This window comes from Loxodonta africana, chromosome 8 (genome assembly GCF_030014295.1).
Source record: "Loxodonta africana isolate mLoxAfr1 chromosome 8, mLoxAfr1.hap2, whole genome shotgun sequence".
Taxonomy (NCBI): domain Eukaryota; kingdom Metazoa; phylum Chordata; class Mammalia; order Proboscidea; family Elephantidae; genus Loxodonta; species Loxodonta africana.
Window position 1 is genome coordinate 80,062,532 of NC_087349.1, and position 19,253 is coordinate 80,081,784.

A 19,253-nucleotide genomic window follows, 5' to 3' on the forward strand; every position below is an offset into this window, starting at 1 on the left:
GCTGGTGAACGCCCATCTAAGATACATTATTTGGTCCCAACTCACCTGGAACAAAGGAGAATGAAGAACACCAAAATCACAAGGAAAATTTTAGCCCAAGATACAGAAAGAGCCACATAAACCAGAAACTCCATCAGCCTGAGACCAGAAGAACTAGATGGTGCCTGGCTACCACCAATGACCACCCTGACAGGGACCACAACACAGTGTCCCTGGTGGAGCAGGAGAAATGTGGGGTGCAGAACTCAAATTCTAGTTAAAAAAACAGACTTAATGGTCTGACTGAGACTGGGGAGACCACGGAAGACATGGCCCCCAGGCTCTCTTTTAGCCCAGAACTGAAACTATTCCTGAAGCCAACTCTTCAGATAAAGATTAGAGTACAAGACATAAAATGATACTCGTGAAGAGACTGCTCAAGTATATATGTGAGACTAAATGGGCAACTCCTGTCTGGAGGTGAGATGAGAAGGCAGAGGTGGACAGGAGCTGGTTGAATGGACTTGGGAAATACAGGGTGCAAGGGAGGAGTGTGCTGTCACACTATTGGAAGAGGAACTAGGTTCATATAACAATATGTGTATAAATTTTTGTATAAGAAACAAACTGCCAACTTTCACTTAAAGCACACACATACAAAGAAGAATAGTGTTTCTGTGAACACTTCTGCGCATGCTCTTTGGCTACAAATAGATATCCATCTCTCAGATATATACCTAGGAGTAAAATGGTGAGGTTGCATGGATTAGTTTTAGCGAATATTGCAAAAGGGTTTTCCCATATTGCCCACGCTAATATTCACTCACACCAACAGTGTTGCTCCATGAATTTGTTGGTACTTAGCAGTGTATGTCTTTAACTCGGGCCATTTTAATATATGCATGATAATATCTCATGATGGTTTTAATTGGCATCTTCCCGATCCCTTGTAAACTTGTGCATCTTTTCACATGTGTATTGTCTATTTAGATATCATCTTTTTTTCTTTGACATGTCATTTTCAATCTCAAAACATATTTCCTTTCAGTTACCTGTCTTTTTCATGAATTTGTGAAAGTTCTTTATGTATTTTAGGCATGAGTCCTTTGTTGGACTTACACTGAGAGGGCCCCGAACAATACAAAATGGATCCTTCCCACAAAGGGCTCTGGGAAAGAACCAGAGTACCTTACGGAGCTGTAACCTGGGCCAGGAAAAAACACACCAAACTCCTGAGTTAGTGGAAATGTCAATTGAAACCCATTAACTAGTATAAAAACAACCCCATTAATCAGTTTAGACTCTGCTGCACACAGGCACATTGGTCTCCCAACACAGCAGCATTCGATAATGCGGTGTATAAACACCCAATCCTCATTATTGCGCATCGACCTCTACTTGGGTAACTCTTGGTGCTTTGCTGTCTTGAGATTACTGCAGCTGATTTCTGCATGTAAATTCCCTAATAAAGCCTTGTCTGATTAACTTGGCATTTACTGCCTTATTATTATTATTATTTTTGGAATCCAACCTGTGTCCGTCAGAACCACTCCTGCCACTGGTCAAGTGGGGTGCAACACACACAGCCACACATAATTTTGAAATGTCAAGGGTAGAAGAATAGTACATTTGCCCATATATTTACCAGTTCCATTGTTCTTTCTTCATTCCTGTTGCAGATTTCTTTCTGTTATTTATTTGAATGATTTCTTCCAGCAGTTCTTTTAAGGCAGGTCTGCTGGTGACAATTCTCTTAGACTTTTCCTTAATCTTTAATCTTAATTTGTATATTTTTTAATAAAATGTTACAGAAGGTTAGAATTATTTATTTTCAGAGAAATTTCTGCCTAGCCTCTGATAATCTGTTAATTTGCAGACTTTGTAAGGCTTTATCTACCTCTGAACCAACCTCACACCAGGCATAGCCCTCCAGCAGACCTAGTGAGAAGCCTGAGCTGTGTGCTAGTGGTTAGTGGTTTACCTCCTTGACTGATCTTTGAGCTCCAATTTTTAATCTCCTCAGTTCTGTGAGAATGTTGAAAACTCCATTCTGCTATTTAATGGATTCCTGCGTGTCTTTTCGGCTTTTAAGGCAGTTGACTACTGTGTTAAAAGGAGCCCCACTGAGTGTCCTGATCATATCTTTGACCCTTTTTCCATCTGGGATCTTTGTCCCACAAGTCCTGCTGCCTCAACAAGAAATTGTATTTTTCCTCCCAGCTTTGTAGAATTGCCAAAACCTGCCAGTTTCTTTTATTTCAGCAGTGTCCGAATTTTCAGCCTCCCTCAGCACCAAGAATCATCAAATACTTCAAGGGCAAAAGTAGGTAGAAAGTCTGTGCTCTTTCTGAAACTCTCTCCTCTCTGAGATCTTGGCTTCACCTATTCTTCCTACGCCATCATGTCTCCTATGTGGTTAAGAGCTACGGCTGCTAATCAAAAGATTGGCAGTTCGAATCCACCAGGTGTTCCTTGTAAACACTATGGGGCAATTCTACTCTGTCCTATAGGTTGCTGTGAGTTGGAATCAACTCGACAGCAGTGGGTTTGGGTTTTTTTTGGCTACGTGCGGAGGAGGGGTTACTTGGCTTTTCTAAGTATTTTCAATAGGAGTATTGTTCACTGGTTTTTGAAATTGATTCCATCACTGGCAGAAGGGGCAGATGAAGTAAACATTTTTACTTTTAAAATGTTAATACATTCAAAACACGTCTCTATCAAATTGCTTCTGATATTTTCTATTTGATAAACTAATAGAGGATGTTGGCTAAGAACTTTTAGTTTGGATTTCCTACATATTTCACTGGCGCCATTAATAATTACTGATTTAAAATTCCAAATTTCATTAAAAGTTGGACAAATCTAAGTTTGAATCTTATTTCTATCATTTCTTTGCTTACTAGTTACGTGATTTTAGAAAACTTACTTATGTTTTCACAACCTAGTTTCCTTATCTGTTAAATAAACATAAAAAGACATAAACTCATAGATTTGTTTTAAGGATTAAATGAAATCATATATGAAATTACCTAGTCAATGCCTGGACCATATTAACCAGTCAAGAAGTGCTGTTTCCTTTCTTTTCATTATCCTACCCTCCAATAATGATATAAAATGAAAATGAGATAATAAAATAATACATAATAAGACCTAAAAACTAAACCCATTGCGTTGAGTCAATTCCGACTCACAGCGACCCTATAGAAAAGAGTAGAACTGCCCACAGAGTTTCCAAGGAGCACCCAATGGATTCAAACTGCCGACCTTTTGGTTAGCAGCTGTAGCTCTTAACCACTACACAACCAGGATTTCCAAATAATAGGAAAGTAGTCAAAAAATAAGGAAACTGGAGAATTCCATGTGAATAATTGAGATTTGGCAATGTTAAATGCCAATATGATCATGAAATTTAGTTACTTAGTTACTTATTCCTATTTATATAGTTTAATTACTTATTCCTATTTATATAAAGTTGTTAGAATGGAATGAAGGGGAAGGTAGTTTAAAGACAAGGGAAAGTCAACTGTATGTACCTTACTGCCATCAGGCATATACAAAAACCAAACCCATTGGTGTCAAGTGGATCCTGACTCATGGTGACCCTAAGTGTTAAGAGTAGCACTGCTTCACAGAGTTTTCTTGGCTATAATCTTTATGGAAACAGATCACCAGATCTTTTCTACTATGACAGTGCTGGGTGGGTTAATAGTCAAGCTCAAACTATTTGCATGACCCAGAGACCTCATTAGGTATATAGTAACCTTTGCCATCCAGTCAATCCTGATTCATAGCAACACTTTAGGACAAAGTAGAACGTCCCCAAAGGGTTTCGTAGGTTGTGATTTTTATGGAAGCAGGCTGTCACATCTTTCTCCCATGGAGCAGCTGGTGGGTTTGAACTATCAACCTTATGGTTATCAGCTGGTTGCTTAATCACTGCACCACCAGGGCTCTTCAGGGATATACCCACTGCTGTGGGGTCGATTCCGACTCATAGCAACCCTATAGGACAGAGAAGAACTGACCCATAAGGTTTCCAAGGAGCAGCTGGTGGATTCTACCTGCTGACCTTTTGGTTAGCAGCCGAATGCTCCACCACTGCACCACCAGGGCTCCACCTTTAGGCATATAGCAGGGCCCTAAATATATATTTTAAAGGAATAAAGTTGTGAATCAATTATTCATTACTCTCATGAAAGAGATTATATTGCCCACTTTTTATAAAGTCATTAGCTGTTTCTAATGAATGATATCCATTTTGTGAATCTTCTTTGACTGGCAAGATATTTATAATAACTTATTTGCTATCTCTGAACTATTTAGCTGAATTTATGCAATTTTCTCCATCAACCCCCCACCACTGTCTCCACTAATCAGCAACATAGGGAACATGCTACCACACAAGCCCTAGCTCCTCTGCTCCTCTTCCCTCCTGGTTGTTGTTGTTAGTTGCCTTTGAGTTGATTCCAGCTCATGGTGATCCCATATGTGCAGAGTAGAACTGCTTCATAGGGTTTTCAAGGTTGTAATCTTTCAGAAGCAGGTTGCCAGGCCTGTTTTCTGAGGGTGGGTTTGAACCACCAACCTTTCTGTTACTAGATGAGTGTTCCGCTGTTTGAACCACCCAGTGACTCTTCCCTCCTTAAACATAAGAAATTATACATTTTAAAGGTATCAGATGTGAGAATTTTGACGGCCTTTCATTTTCAGCCTATGTCTGGTGAACTCTATTACACCCTAATGTCTATAAAGGAGTCCCATGGAAAAAAAACAGATGTGGTAAAGGCACAGAAAAATGTGAGAAATAAAAGTCGCTTTACCTAGAAAACAATTGTTCATCTAATTTTAGTATCTAAAAGATTTCACTTTAAAAAACCTACTACACATCCAGATTAGACTGACAGAAGAAAAGAAATGGTTTTGAATTAGAGCAAGGGAAAATATTAACATTTAAAACTCTATAACGGTTCACCAAAGAAGATTGAGGGGTGCTATTCTCCAGATTCAGAGAAAGAAGGCAAACAATTTTAAAATACAGACTTTTCTTTTCTGCTCTTAACTATGCGTATGTCTGGTGTTGACCAAACTATTTTTGTAGATTAATACTAGCTTTTTTATTCATCTGCTAGGCTCTGGAAAAGTCAGTAAAAATACAGATTAATGAAAATACAAAATGATATGAGAAATAAGTAGAGTTGGGGTTAATGGAGATACTAAGAACATCATAGCACAAAGGGGTGGGGGATATTTATAGGCCTAAATTTCAAAAGCCTTCGGCAAAACTGTCTCAGGCCAACTTTCCATGCTGTGGGTTTTTTTTTTTTTTACTACCTGTTCTTATAAAAAAATGTTTTCAATCAATGCAGATTACCAAATCAGGCATGATTTATATTTATAACTGCAGAGGTGAACCTGACTGTTTCATGGAATGGGTCAAACCAAACATTTTTTAGAGTCATCCAGCCTACTTAATTTGAAAAGTAGTTGACAATGGCATGTTTTTGTGTAAGTTAATGATGTGAGAAATATGCACTGCATCCTGGGTTGTTTCAACATTCAGAATGATTCTCCACCAGCTTAGAATTTCTCATACGTTTCTTTTACTCCTTCCATGACACTTTAATTTAGTTCCACCAAATAATTCAAGTTCAATTATATGCTGGTCAAGTGCCTGAGTTTTTCAAATACAACTCTGAGTCTTAAAGAGTTTCTTCACCACTAGGGATAGTTGAGCAGATGGAAAAACATCATGTCAGTAGAAGCCTGAATGTGTTCCCTACTTGGCCCAGGAAGAAAAGGAAGGCAAAATGGCCTCTGGGCAGTGTTCTACAAACTATAACCTGCCAAGGACCTCAATGTTCAAGTTTACTCTGTCCTTTTTCCTTTCTTCCCTAGCAACTAATTGAGTCAATGATTCCAATATTCTGGCAGAGAAGGCAGTTTCTGAGAGTCTGTAGCTATGTCTGTAATTGTCTCTGGTATAGCTGCTGTTTTATGTAAGGAAAGGAGGAGTATATAAAAGAGAAATGAAAAATTAAAGAATGCCATAAATTTCTGTCTACTTTGGTTTCTGTCTATATGGCATTATCTTAAAGGAAAGATACTGACTTGCCCTGTGTTTAGAGATGGAGTGAAGCAAAAAGTCCACTGGTTTGGGAACCCAGACAACTGGGTTCTGATCTCAGTGTGGCGAGTAACTACTGTGTATAACCTTGGTACATTGTGGTTTCTGCCTCTTGAAAATGGAAGATGTTAGATCAGCTCATTTCTAAGATCCCTTCTTACTTTTTTGGCTAAGGAGTAGCAAAGCCTGAAGCCCGCAAATTCTAAATATTTTCTGGGCTGCACCTTCCAATGAATCCTTAATTCACATGCATCCTCAAATGTTTGACAGCCTAACACCACTCCAACCACTGGCTGTAGGTTTTGCCGGACAACTCTGAGTGAATATTTAAGCATAACCCAAGAATTTGGAAGGGAATAGGGGGAAAGGTTGCCTCTGCCTGCTGTGACCCTTTCGTAGCATAGACAAGAAGGCAAAAGTTGGAAAACAGAATACTGAGTGGGTGCAAATGAAGTGAGAAGAATAAGAAGAGTACCTAAAAGTCATCAACACAATATGGCATTAATAAAATCTTCACATGAAAATTGTTTGAGAAAAGACTACCACTGTATAGCTATGTTTGCATAAGATTAACGATTGGAGCAAACCAATGTGTGTGCGTGTGTTTTCTCACACAAATCTTTAATATACACACTGGATCACCAATGGAAGAAAAAATATTTCTTGAGGAGACCTTGCCTTTTTAGTACAAAAAATACTCACTTTTATGCCTTGGTTCCTAAACTATCAACCTGGCAGGCATCTAGGGAGTACCTCACACTCTGCCAGAAACTGTGAAAGCATTATACATTTAAATTTTCATTTATTGCTCGCAAATATTTTTTATAGTAGCTGCTGTTCCGTGGGAGAAAGGTGTGGCAGTTTACTTCCTTAAAGATTATAGCCTAGGAAACCCTATGGGGGCAGTTCTACACTGGCTATATGGTTGCTATGAGCTGGAATCAACTGGATGGCAACAAGTTTGGTTTTTGGTTTGATTTTACAGTAGCTATTAAAAAAAAAAAAAATTTTTTTTTTTTTTATTAGGAATTGAAAAATGGAAGCTCAGCAAGGCCAATTAAATTAGAAGCCAGATCTCCTTCACTTTAACTGTCTTTTCACTATTCCATGAAGTCTCTATCAACACAGCAGGAGAATTATCCCCAATATTGACTAATCCTAGACTCTCATGAATCCAAGATTTAAGTTTACCTTACTTACAAGCCAATAAATTAGTCTGTTACTGTTTCATGGATGCCGGTAGAGGAACAAGACTTCTGGATCAGAGACAAAGGAATTTGTTACTCATAGAACGACAAGCAACATGAACATTGGTAGATTTGCCGAGGTGACTGTATTCATTTTAGTAATGTAACAAACTATCACAAACTCAGCAGCTTACAACAACACCCACTTATGATTTCACAAGTCCAGTAATCAAGGTGCCAGCTGGCCAGGGCTCTTATCTGGAGGCTGGGGGCTGGGGGTGGGTAGAGAATCCAATTCCAGGCTTCTTCAGAATTCAGCTGGCAGAATTCTATTCAAATCCAAGTGTTTATAGGACTGAAGTCTTCATTTTCTTACTGACTGCTCAGGGGCTGTTCTCAGGTCCTAGAAGTCACCCATATTCAGGACCCTCATTCCTCCTTTTCTGCATCTCCCAGACTTCCTCTACTGCATCAGTTCTTAAGGGCTGAGATGAGTCATTGGGCCCGTTTAGAGAATGTAGAATAATCTGCCTATTTTAAGGTAAAATGTTTAATAGCCTTAATTATCTCAACAAATTCCTTTTCTCATAAAGGCAACATATTCATGGGTATGTTATTTCATCATATCCAAGGTCCCAGAGATTAGGAGGGAAATTTTCCTGGAGTCATAATTCTTCCTACCACAGTTCCTCTTGCCTCCAAGTCCTATGGGAACAATGAGATATGGTACAAATGGATTCTCGCAGTTTGCATCCCAGTTGAGGGACTCTAAACTGGGGCAATCTGGTACTTGTACAGCAAACAGTAAGCAAGCCTACTCTTTGTTTAAGTGGAGCTGTTACCTCATCTCTCAATGACACTATCTGTAAAAACACAACCCTGAGAAATGATTAAAGAGTAGTCAGGTCCTTGCATTCATATCATAGGCAGCAAGACTTGTAGGAGGCAAGAAACTAATAGAGGACTGTCTCTCCCAACCGACTCCCAAATTTCTCGACGAACTCCAAACAAAACCAACCTTAAATCTCTAAACAAACAGGTCATTCTTAAGCTCAGCAACATGTCTTCTCACAGAATTTCAATAAAGACAGGATGTAAATATAAAATACTTCCATTTACTAACTCAAAATGCTTTACTTACACTTACTTCTAAGGGTAGAGAAACTTCAGGAGATAAATTTTGAATAGCATATGTTCAGAATTTTTGATACAATTTAAAAGCACATATTAAAGAGTGTAGAGAAAAACCTCCAAACTTTGGAAAATATGACCCTTCCTCTGAGTTAAATATTCACCTGAAAGAGACCTGGAGAAATTTTTGCCATTTGCACTGCTCTGGGGCAGTTTCCACAAACTAAGGCAGAGCATAAAGCCCCAAGGACCACCTACCCAAATGTATTCCTTTTTTTTTTTTTTTATTGCTTGGCTTGTAATCATTATTGTGGTTAGATTTTTTTTAAAGTTAATTTTTGTGCTTTCCAACACAGGCTTGGTTCTGCAGTGGAAAATACATTTATATAATTATGTTTTTGTGTGTGTGCAACTTGCATTTTGGGCTTGCTTCCAGACCACCTGGAACACCTTCACCGGTTCTAGTTATCCAAAAGCCACATGGCGAAAACCAATGGGATGCTTCATAAGATTACTACTGGCGGCGCTTTGAAGTCCCCAAATAAAAATCAGCATTTTTTTTTTTTTTTTAACTTTTCCTCTTTTGTTACAAATAGAGTGTACCCTGGTGGTGCAATGGTTAAGCCGCTCGGCTGCTAACCACAAGGTTGGCGGTTCAAACCCACCAGCCGCTCCTCGGGAGAAAGATGCGGCAGTCTGCTTCGGTAAAGATTTACAGCCTTGGAAACCCTGTGGGAGCAGTTCCACTCTATCCCTTAGGGTCGCTATAAGTCCGAATCCTCTTAACGGCAAGAGGTTTGGTTTGTTTTTTTTTCCTACATGCTAATATTTTAGGTAATATTTGAAACCTGCAGTATAAAAAATAATAAAAATACTGGTCTTTAACTTTCGGCAGAGGTAAATTTTAAAATGACTCTAACATTCTGAGAAAGCTGCGCCTGTTTTTCTAACCCGGACACTGGAGTCTACAAAGTACAGACCACACCCTCAGAGCCTACCTCGGGTTTATAGAAGGCCTAGTGTGTGGTCAAGACCTCTAGACTCACAGTAAAAAGTTCATACCAGGCCTGGGCTCATTAACACTGGTGGCTTGTTGTAATTAAGTTGAAACCCTCGGACGGCTAAGGTTCCAGGCAATCAGTCCTCCAAGCACACACCACCGGGATAAGGGCATCTAAGCTCCACAAATTTTTCCAATTCTCAAGGATTCTGCTTTTTAAATAAATATTAATGCTCCAGTTCCTATGCTATGGAAAGAGTAAGGAAAAGCTTAGGAATCGAGCCTGCAAATTTCATGGTTAGAGAGAACTGACTACCTGACCGGCAGGCAGAGAAGGCCAAAGGCGCACCAAACCACACAGCAAAAGCTCAGTTTGCCAAAACTGTGGCTGAGCTGAAGTGGATTTGGCCTTAAATATATTAATTCCAGGCACCTGGTGGTCTGAAAGAGCAAAGGCAAAGTAAGCAAAATAATGGGCATAAGAAGAAGCTTTGTTCCCTCTTCCTCTGTCCCCCCACCCCGCCCCGCCCTTTTTTTTTTGATGGCCCCCTTCTCACATGTGCCTCTGCTTTTCCCACACAGAAGTCTAAGGACAAGAGAGGGCAGCAGGTGACATCGTGGCTGTGCGATGCTGCCACTCTGGGCACAGAGGATTTGTCTGGCCAAGGCATTTTAAAGTCCCCTGCATTCTCCAGCCACAGGAGTAAGACACTTGTCCTTCTAGATGAAAGGGCTAATCTCCTTCCACTTCCCTGATTTCTAAAGTGCAACTATGCACTTTTGAAAGCAAGCCTTGAAGCTTACATAAACTGACCAGCAACTTCTAGACAGTAAGTCTGAGCTATCCACTTCATCACTACTTGGTCCTAGCTCTTTGGTAATGTTGAGCTTGACTCCATTTGGTCTTTCCCAGTTAACTTTATGCAAAGGAAAGATAAGAAGAACAAAACAAACTTCAAATCAAATGCCAGGTATCCATCATACTTTCATATTGTTGCCTTATTTAAATAAATATGTGTATGTTTTATTTGTTAAGCAGTTTTTCTTCTAGATAATTGCTTCTAAGAAAAAAGAGCTCCCTCTAGCTACCACTTCAAAATAACACATTCTGCTAACGAGCAAACTTAGCTTAAATGTGAGCTTATGTTTGTGTAGCAGTAAAACTGTATTCTGAAAATCAATGACAAGACTTCTGCAGAGTTATTAAACTTCTAATTCATTGGAATTTTTTTCTGCTTTATTTTAATTTTATCCTGGTGGCAGGAAAAACATTTCTGAGGAAGACAGCTAATGAGGGATTGCCAACGGTAGGAGGAATTCACTTTCAAAGCAATTGGAAACGTGCGATATTATTTAAGGTAACGCTCTTCTTTATATACTTTATGAATATTGGGGGGAGAACCAAGATTCAAAAATAGTTATATTTTTAATCTCAAATCGTGTAAAAATTAAGCATAAAATGCCTGTTGATGGTGAAGTATTTTGTGTTTGTGTGAGTTCATCTAAAAAGTCAAAGTTAGAAAATATTTACACCTCATGCTTCTATTTAGAACTGTCTTGTGCTGCTGTTTTACTAAAAGTTACACTTCCTCACATAACTGCTTTTGATATGTCCACCTTTAGCTGTTAAAAGAAACGTGAAGCATATAAACAATAAATACACATCTAAATTATTTCAAAGTATGTTTTAACTGTGCCAAAATAAGTAAAAAAAAAAAATTCTTTGTCAAGGGCTTAAGTCAGATGGGGATAGGCACCTCCCAAATGAACCAGCAGCCATCTTCCACACAGCTGGGTAATGGCTGTCTCCTCATTACTGCTGCCAGACAGTTGACTAAAAGCTGGGTAGGGAAAGCAGGACTGAAACAGGGAGCTTGAGAGGCGTGGTATATAGAATAAACCAAAATTATGATAGAATGCCATACTCATAATGACAAAGATAAAAAGTTATCTAAGGGCAAAAGTTAATTTTAATGTTCCTAAAATTAAATAAATTTATTGTAACAATTACTAGAATCTGATAACAATTGAAACCTTGAAAGGAAAACTTTTTTTTTTTTTTAAAGAGGGCGTTAAGAGCTCGGCTGCTAACCAAAAGGTCAGTAGTTCGAATGCACCAGCTACTCCTAGGAAGCCCTATGGGGCAGTTCTGCTCTGTCATATAGGGTCATTATGAGTCAGAATCGACTTGATGGCAGCAGAGTTTTGTTTTATTTTTTTTTACATAGCTCAAACTTAGAATTGTTCCGGGAGAATTTAAAGACTACCCAGCAACCCCAAGTTCTCAGCTCTCCTGCTGGAGAAACCCACTGGCATTTCTTCACCCAGAGCTCTGTAAAGCTTTACCAGTTTAATTTTGCATGCACATACCTTGCACGTGGGAATGATTGTGGCACTCCCTGAAGCACAGCGGTTTTGAGATGATACACACCTCTCACTCTCACCGCACTGAGCAAAGATTTCTATCTCTGCATCAGTGTCCTTCTGAACGGCAACACAGTACTTCTTACCATGATGTCCAACATTTCATGGGTACTTCAGATTTCCAAAGCCAATTGGACATTATCTGTGTGCTGTCATAAAACTAGTTGTGTGTGATTTCATTAGAATATTAGGTATTCCAAGCCTTTCTTCAGTTTTTATATACAACAAACATGTAACAGCAATTTCAGAGATTATTCCCACTCTCATTAACTCTTCAGGTGAAAAGCTGAAAGTACCACTACTTCCTTTTCTTACTCCTCAACTGTTAAATCCCGTATACCTGAGGCTGAATCCAGACATTTACCTGCGTGTACCATGAATCTGTAAATTCAAGTTCTGTTTTCCACTGATAGATTTAAAGGGAAACCAGTTACATAAAATAGGGAAATTAAAAAAAAAATTCTTTTTGATGTCTTTTTTAAGAAAAATATTCCTACTTTTTCAAAAGAAAAAAAAAAAAAAAAAGCCAAAGAAGTCACCAGAGGGGAAACAAGTTTGGATTTTCCATAAAAAAATGTATTTCCAGTTTTTCCCTCCAGAGCTTTTACTTATACATGGCTTTGTTAACATTATGGAGTTGCTTCTCTGTGCTTTCCTCTTCCATGGTATTGATCTGCATGAGCAGTTTCTGAAATCTAACAGCAACCGAAGTGGTTTGTAGCATCTTAGTTTCTGAATTCAACTTAGAAATCTTTATAGTGTAAAAAGATTTTTCATTTTTACATTAGAATGTGACCTGTAATCTTTGCATTGTTGCCTAACACTTACTGTAATGCTTACTGAAAACTGGACTGTTTAATCAACTAATAATTATTAAGCACCCATGATATGCGGATGACACAAGCTTGCCTGCTGAAAGCGAAGTGGACTTGAAGCACTTACTGATGAAGATCAAAGACTACAGCCTTCAGTATGGATTACACCTCAACATAAAGAAAACAAAAATCCTCACAACTGGACCAATAAGTAATATCATGATAAATGGAGAAAAGATTGAAGTTGTGAAGCATTTCATTTCATTTGGGTCCACAATCAATGCCCTTGGAAACAGCAATCAAGAAATCAAACTACACATTGCGTTTGGCAAAATTGCAAAAGACCTCTTTAAAGTATTAAAAAGCAAAGATGTCACTTTGAGGCCTTAGGTGCGCCTAACCCAAGCCATGGTATTTCAATTGCTTCATCTGTGTGGGAAAGCCGGACAATGCATAAGAAAGATGGAAGAACTGATGCTTTTGAATTATGGTGTTGGTGAAGAATATTGAATAAACCCTGGACTGCCAGAAAAACAAACAAATCTGTCTTGGAAGAAGTACAGCCAGAATGCTCCTTAGAAGGGAGGATGTTGAAACTCAGGTATTTTGGGCATGTTATCAGGAAGGATCAGTCCCTGGAGAAGGACATCATGCTTGGTAAAATAGAGAGGGTCAGTGAAAAAGAGGAAGATCCTCAATGAGATAGATTGACAGTGGCTGCAACAATGGGCTCAAACATAGCAACAATTGTGAGGATAGTGCAGGAGCAGGCAGTGTTTTGCTGTATTGTACATAAGGTCACTATGAGTGGGACCAACTTGATGGCACTTAACAACATCAACAACACTAACCTGAAGTTCGGTTTTTTGAACCCGCCCAGTGGTACTTTGGAAGAAGGGCCTGGCACTTTTCTTCCGTAAAGATTACAGCCAAGAAAACCCTATGGAGCAGTTTTACTCTATAATACATGGGGTTGCCATGAGTGGGAATCAACTTGATGGCAGTGGGTTTGGTTTTGGTGTGCTAGAATCTGTATTAGGTGCTGAGATATAGCAGTGTCTTGCATGATGGAGTTTCAAGGTTAATGTTTGAGATAAAACTATATAAATAATTACACTTTACAATAGTAATACATTATAATAATGGAAGGATGCATGAAAAATGCTAGGAGGATAGTGAATACATACTTAGTATAATTCGAGGGCTTAGGGAAGGGTTCCTAGAGAGAGTGACCTTTGTATGGAACATTCGTGTTGATTTCTGATCAAACATTCAATATTTATTACATAAGATTTTCCCTTACCCTTTGAATTCTGTTGGCAGGGAAACTATTTTTAATTTGGTCGTGGTTACCAACAGTAGGCAGATACAATTACATGGAATTTTCTATTGTATTGTGGAAAAGACAACACTTTTTGCTTTTCTATTTATTTGTGTTTGCACCCAGAAAACAGGATAATTCTAACTCCTTTAAATTCACAGCCCTAGGAACTGAAACTGACTCAGACCACAGGGTCCTGCTCTCTGTCTGGAATCAGGATAGTCATTCATAAACCCTCACGAGGGGTTAATTTCTTAATCTGTCACCTTCTAACAGATTGTTGGAGAAGAAACACCCAGATTCTTAATCTTTTGGGGTGACCCTTGGAGATTCTGAGAAACTACACACTCCTGACTCAAAAAAATTCACAATAGCAAACTGAATCCAAGCTTACACAGCAATCGTTGGAAGGCAAAAGTATGTCTAGATCAAGAATTCTCCACAACTTTTCTAGCCATCCTCAAATTGGTGAGGACAACTCTCCTTTTCATCATTTAGCAAATTTTGTACTGTAAACTTTTAAAAAAAAATCACATGTTCATATTTGGTATTTGAGTTAAAAGCTACTTTAAAGTAAAACTATATTCGACACAGAAGGCACTCAATTTGAGATTCTCTCCTACTTTTTCTTCCAGCTAAATCCAACTTAATGGCTTTTTGAATATGACAGTAAAATTCATAGTTCATAGGGTGGATTTAGGTTTTGAATTTCAACTTATTTTTAATCAGTCAAGTGTCTTTTGAGCATCCACACTAAAGTAACCTGAATATCCAATCTATCTTTGGGATTTGGAAAAAATTAGATATTTAAATGGTACTGCAGCAAGAAAACTAGATTTGGAATGTTTGAAAATTCATTTATTTCTCTTTAAATTTTCTTTATTTTGTACTTTTTAAATATATATTTATGTTAATAAACATAATGATTTTGCTTGTATAATTTAAAGATTATCTTCCACCCATGTCTGTTGCCAGTTGCTGTTGAGTCCATTCTGACTCACGGCAACACCATATGTATCAGAGTAGAACTATGCTCCGTGGGGTCTAATGGAGCTAATTTTTTGGAAGCAGAACATCAGGGCTTTCTTTCGAGGAGCCTCTGGGTGGGCTCAAACCATCAACCTTTAATTTAGCAGCCAAGCATGTTAACTGTTATACCACCCAGGGATGAAAAAATAAAGCTAACCAAATTCCATCATGGCATGAATAGAAAGCTATATTAAATTAAGGACAATTGGACATTTTTCATAGGTATTTTTATTAAAGTTTACAAATCTACTGCAAAGCTAATTTATTAGTATCATCATCATCACCACCACCATCATCATTATTAGTTTGCAATGGACTCTACTAATATGGAAAATTTGGCCAATTGTGAAATTTCTCACTCTAACAAAGATACATTGCCTTTTTGCCTAAAGAAAAATATATATATATATAAAAAACATTACCCTTTCATGAATGGAAGAGGGAGCCCAGAGACAATATAATTTTATAAGCGTGGGAGTGAGAAAGGAGAGGGAAAAAAGAGGGGGTAGGTCACAGTAGAAAAAGCCAGGGGTGTGGCACTTCCATGTGTCCTTTTCCAAGTGAAGCAGACAGCAAGCAACTAAGCTATCCCAATCAACATGAGAAATTTATATGTGGTTATTGAGCCATAGAGACAGCACACTATGTGAGTGGCTACCTTGAAATGCAAACACTGAAACCCAGAACACAAGGTATATCATTAGCCTACTCCCTGACACATTTTAATGTGATCAATTTTAGTGATTATATTAAAGAGTTAAACTTTAAAATTAATTGTAATAAACTCTAGCAGGGCACTGAGTTTAGACTATGAAGGTTTCTTTGTGAGAAAACCAATAATATTTCCCTAGCCTAGGGCTGACTGGTTCAATATCTCAATCTCCTTTTTTTTTTTTTATTAGTTACCTATTCGGTCTGCTCTGATCAATTATCAGATCGATAAAAAATCTCAGAAAGTTCTAACAAATATTCATTTCTAAAGGGAGAGAACTCCACACTAAGAGACAGTTGCTATTGAAAACGCCCGAAGTGATAGAATTTTTCAAAATAACTGGCCTGTCTTCACCCTGGTGGCGTAGGGGTTAAGTACTGCCGCTGCTAACCAAGAGGTAGGCAGTTTGAATCTGCCAGGTGCTCCTTGGAAGCTCTATGGGGCAGTTCTACCCTGTCCTATAGGGTTGCTATGAGTTGGAATCAACTCAATGGCTATGGGTTTTTTGTGTTTTTTTTCTGTCTTCATCAAAAATGTCAAGGTCAAGAAAAACAACAACAACAACAAAAATTCCGAACTCTTCCAGATTAAAGGTGATTAGAAAGAGAGGACATGACCAAGTGGAATTTATCCCAGGAATGCAAGGGTGTATCAACATTTGAAAATCAATCAATTCAATTTACTTCATCACATTAAAAAAGAAAACCCATACAGTTATTTCAATAGATGCATAAAAAGTATTTTAAAAATTCATGTCTATTTATGATAAAAAAAAAAAACTGTCAACTAACTGAAGGTATTTTCCCCAACTTTTGCTAAAGACCATCCACAAAAATCCTATAGCTAATATCATACTTAATGATAAAAATGCAGTGCTTTCATGTAAGACCAAAAACAAAATAAGGATATTAACTATTATCATTTCTAAACTTCATTATGCTAGGGGTCTTAGCCAGTACAATAAGGAACAAAAAATTAATTTAAAAATCATACAAATTGCAAAGAAAGTGTCTTTTTATTCACGGGTTACATGATTGACTATGTAGAAAATTCCAAACCATCTATGAAAGAGTTAATAGAACTAATAAACCCACTGTAGCTAACAATTTTACAAGGTCACGAGATACAAAGTCACTGTACTACAATCAATTTATTTCTATATACTACAAATAAAAAATTGGAACTTTATATAAAAATAAGACCAAAAAACACCAAACCCATTGCTATCGATTCCAACTCATACAATACATTATAATACCATAAAAACATGAAATGCTTAAGGTAAATATAACGAAATGTGTGCAATGTTTATAATACTGAAAACCACAAAAGAACACCTAAGGGTGAGATATATTCATAGATTAGCAAAAAAAAAAAAAACACATGAAACGGTGCTTACAATCATTAACCAGTAAAAAAAATCAAAATTAAAACCACAATGAGACATTGCCACACACCTACTATATTGGCTACGATTTAAAAAAATCGGCAATAGAAAATGCTGGCATGGATGTGGAGCAACAGCAATGCTCATACATAACTAGCGTCAACGCAAGATGGTACAACTATTTTGAGGAATCTTTGACAGTTTCTTACAATCATATATTGACCATATGGTCCAGAAATCCCACGTCTAAATATTTACCAAGAAGAAATAAAAACACATATCTACCCAAAGCCCACTATGTGAAAATTTATAGCATCTTTATTCATAATAAACAAAAAAAATGGAAACAACCTAAATGTTCATCAATTTGGTGAATGGATAAACCAGTTGTCATATATCTATACAATGGAATATTACTCAGCAATTAAAATATGAACTATTGATGCTTGTAACAGTATGGCTGAATCACAAAAGCATTGAGCTAAATGAAGGAAGCCAGACACAAAACTACATAACATATGAGTCAATTAATATGAAATTCTGGAAAGTAGAAAAATACAGGGAAAGAAATCGAATGGTTGTCAGGGGCTGGAGTTGATGAAGAGGATTACATACAAAATGTGATGAGGAAAATTCTGATGTGCTGGAACTATTTTATGTCTTGATTTTGGTGGTTGTTAAATAGCTGTATACATTTGTCAAAACTGGACACCTAAATTGGGTGAATTTTCTTTTATGTAAATTATACCTCAAAAAAAGGCACTTTAAAATAAAAAGCATGGCAGCTAAGGCAAATCACGATAAATCTTTAATGGAAAAAGAAAGAAAAAACAAAGCAAAAAAACCCAACCTGTAGATGACATTTTTAAGACAACTGACAAAATATGAATATGCTCTGTTGGTTAGAAAATATTGTTGTATTAATATTAAAGCTCCTGATATTGATTACTTTATTGTGATCATGTAAGAAAATGTCCTTGTTCTCAGGAAATATGAACTATTTATTGTTAAAGGGAGATGGTATTTCTAACTTATTTTTAAATTGTTCAGAAAAATGCATGTTGTGTTTGTGTGCATATATATACATAAATGTGTGTCTATGTATATGTATACATACACACGTGTGTATGTATACATATACATGCTTGTATACACATATTTGTATACATACACCTATATGTCTGTCTTTAGGTATACATATGTACATAAATATGTATCTATGTATATGATACATACACACATGCATATATACACATATGTAAGATAGAGGAAAGAGAAGATTAAAAGAGGAGAGAGGAGAGAGTTGAGGGGACAAATGATAAAACAACTGGGACAAAATATAAACAGTGAATTGGGTAAATCGCATACTGGATTTTCTTATATTATTATTACAACTATTCAGTATGTTTTAAGTAGAAAGATGGAATAGTTTTTAAAAGAAATTAAATCTTGAGTGCCTGGGAAAAGAAAAAACACTAACGTTCATAGAACATTTGATTTTTTTTTACATCAAGATCCAAATGAATCTATAGAAAAGGTTTAAGTCTTAAAAGGGATATAACTATTGTTTTTGTTACTGTTGAGTCAATTCAGACTATATAACACTCCAAAATTTATATATGTGTTATTTAATATGTAATATATATAAATATATACATTATATATGTATATGAAATGGAAAAAAATTAAAATTGGTGCAGTGTAAAATTCCATCAAGAAACATCAAATTCCTGGGCATTAAAAAATTAAGTTAAATAATACAAAAATAAATGGAGGGATATAAGATAATTACGGATTAGAAGACTCAGTATTGTAAAAACACAACAACAAAAAAAAACTGTCTGCCAACTCACCACTATATTAATACATAAATTTTAAAGGTGTTCCAAGAACTTTCAATAATGTTTGTGTTTTGTTGTTGTTGTTGTTGTTTTTGGAGGGGTAGAGGAATAGATTCTGGAAAATATAGAAGACAAACAATCTTGTACAAGAAAAACAAAATTGAAAACTTACATTATCACTTACAGCAAGATTTACTATTTCTGCATTAATGAAAACAATATGGAATTGGAAAAGGATGCACTAATAGATCAGCGGACCAAAAGTAGAGTTCATATATCAACTCATCTATCTCTATCTATCTA